Here is a 713-nt window from a genome sequence, read left to right as displayed (position 1 = left end):
TTTATTTTATATCCTGCAACTTTGCCAAATTTATTTATTGTCTCAAGTAGTTTTTTACTTGATTCTCTGGTATTCTCTAAGTATAACATCATATCATCTGCAAAGAGTGATAACTTGGCCTCTTTTTTTTTTGCCTAATTTGATTGCTTTGATTTCTTCTTCTTCTCTAATTGCTACTGCTAACATTTCTAGTACCAGATTGAAAAATAGAGGTGATAGTGGACACCCTTGTTTCACCCCTGATCTTATTGGAAATGCTTCTAGCTTCTCCCCATTACATATAATACTTGCTGATGGCTTTAAATAGATGCTACTTATTATTTTAAGGAAGACTCCATTTATTCCTATACTTTCTAGTTTTTTTAATAGGAATGGATGTTGTACTTTGTCAAAAGCCTTTACTGCATCTATTGAGATAATCATGTGGTTTTTACTAGTTTTATTGTTGATACGATCAATTATACTGATGGTTTCCCTAATATTAAACCATCCTTGCATTCCTGGAATAAATCCTACCTGATCAAAGTGTATTATTCTTGTGATCAGTTGCTGTAATCTTTTTGCTAATATTTTATTTAAAATTTTTGCATCTATATTCATGAGGAAGATTGGTCTATAATTTTCTTTCTCTGTTTTATCTTTTCCTGATTTAGGTATCAGTACCATATTTGTGTCATAAAAAGAATTTTCCCAAATAGTTTGCAGAGTATTGG

Source organism: Petaurus breviceps, unplaced genomic scaffold, assembly GCF_028583685.1.
Source record: "Petaurus breviceps papuanus isolate PSGF00001 unplaced genomic scaffold, PetGlider_PUasm1.0 98500, whole genome shotgun sequence".
NCBI classification, from domain to species: Eukaryota; Metazoa; Chordata; class Mammalia; order Diprotodontia; family Petauridae; genus Petaurus; species Petaurus breviceps.
The sequence above is the reverse complement of the archived record's forward strand: the minus strand, read 5'-3'. Positions refer to the sequence as shown.